The sequence below is a fragment of the Parasteatoda tepidariorum genome, chromosome 3 (assembly GCF_982258835.1).
Source record: "Parasteatoda tepidariorum strain Cologne lab strain chromosome 3, Ptep-v5.0, whole genome shotgun sequence".
Taxonomy (NCBI): Eukaryota; Metazoa; Arthropoda; class Arachnida; order Araneae; family Theridiidae; genus Parasteatoda; species Parasteatoda tepidariorum.
In genome coordinates this window covers 106,073,433-106,075,681 of record NC_141757.1, presented here as the reverse complement: position 1 = coordinate 106,075,681, position 2,249 = coordinate 106,073,433, and positions in this window count along the sequence as shown.

Below are 2,249 nucleotides of genomic sequence, written 5' to 3'. Positions count from 1 at the left end.
TCTCCAGATATATCAGATATTTCAATATACGTATATCAGATATTTCAAAATACATATATCAGATATTTCAATATAACATATATCAGATATTTCAATATAACATACTAGAATAAGTTATTAGTAAAATAATAAAATCATAAGAACCCGAGTACTTAAGTTTTTTAATTTTAACACTGTAAAAAAAGTTCATGTTTATTTTATCATTTGGATATTTTCGCCATTACAAATACAATACTATTTGCTCGAATTTTATTCAGATGTTGACAAAAGACAACCAGATGAACCGTCAAATTTTCTAACAGTTATGTAGAAGAATCATTTTTCACTTAAAAAAAAAATAATGGTAAGAAGGGAAGCAGAAAATAAATCAGTTTATTGAATCAAAATATACAGGCAAGTTCATCATAATTCCAAATTCTGGACGTATCAGTTTTATAATAAAGCATTTACTCTGGTTTTTGGAGTGGTTAATAATGGTATAAATATTTTTCTTCCTTGCTTGAATAAAAATTTGAGAAAACAATCATATTTTGCATTATACGTGAAGGGAAACCACGAAAATATCTTTCAGATGGCTTGATTCCATTTCGAAGTTCAGTAATCGCAATGAATTTTTTTTTATAATGAATCATTTTTCAGCATCTTTGAGAGACTTCTTTGTGACTATAACAAGATGTTCTTCAAATTTTTGTAGTTTTTAACCGAAAATCAAAGTAACTCGCTATTTTAGTATCGGAATAAAACCATATTTACGTTATAAAAATAATTATGTTTATAAAAATAATTAAATTATAAATAAATTAAAGTTAAGTAAAAATAATTAAGTTAATTAATTATTTTAATTAATTAATTATAAATTAAGTTAAAATAATTAAGTTAATAAATAATTAAGTTATAAAAATAATTAATTATAATCAAGATTAAATTGAAATTAAAATTATCAAATTTCGCGTTACACGCTATGAAAAACAGACAAAAATGTTTCTCAGATTGCTGTTATTGGTATATAAAATAAAATAATTTGCAATTTAAGTATCGGAGTAAAATTATAAATAAACATTTTTTCATTATTATTATCCTTAATAGATAGGGTACCATCTTTCTGAACAGAACGAAAAGCTCTTCTTATTAACTCTACCCAGAAATCAAAGTGTGAGCTTTTTTATTTTGTGAATGTAATGAAACACCCTTATTATGCTTAATTCAATTCAGAGATCAAAGTAATTAACAATTTAAGTATCAGAATACAATCATATTCATGAAAGTTATAAGAATAATTTATTTTAATGAAGATTAAATTAAAGTAATCAAATTTGTGTTACATGCGAAGGAAAACCACGAAAAAGTCTTTTAAATTGCTTAATAGTAATAGGTTTCCAGCTTAATGTTGATTATCGCAATAAAATTATTTTTTAATAATCAATAATTTTTTTTTATCATCTTTGATAAATAGTAAATGCTGTGAAATGCTCTAAATTTTTTTTGCACTTTTTTGAATTTTTGTAGGCAACCCAGATATCAAAGTTGCTTGTAATTTAAATACAGGAATGAAATTATATTTTGAAAGACTTTTTGAATGAAAATAATTAGAATTTAGATTACGCACAAATGAAAACCATGAAAAAGTTTTAATAACTAACTAACTGAACGCTAACAGGCAATTATGAGAACAAAAATGCTAAAAACGCCATTCTAGTAAACCTGACAAAACGATTAAGCGATAACGATGAAAACGATGAAGTAATCGACTAATCAAATGCCTTTATTTATTGAAAAGGCGGTCAGCCAAGCAACAGCCTTCTCTATTCTTAATTCTCTAAATTTCCTCGTTGGATCAGTCTGCGTAGGGACCGAGGGTGTGCGGTATTGGTCCTTGTTAAACTGTGCTACCGTAAAGTGCTCGACTTCGCACGCAGGTCGTCGGGCTACCGAAGCGGGGGTGCCGTCCCTTCCGCAGAGGATCAAAATTGGGATGGCATGTCTTCGGATCATCCTCCGGGATGTTTCCCAGACCGTCGCCAATAGCCCATTGTGCAGCTCTAGTGCGACGTAAAGTAACAACAACAACTAAATTTCCTCGGCATACAAACTGAAATATTTTAACAAATTTATTTAATAAAAGTTTTTTCAATTATGTTTACACTTTTTTCTTATGCTTTGGTTGAACAATTAGGATGGTTTACTTAAGCATGACTAATTTAAGGAATTGAGTTTAGATCTAGATATAGTTAAAATAGACAGCTGGAAAC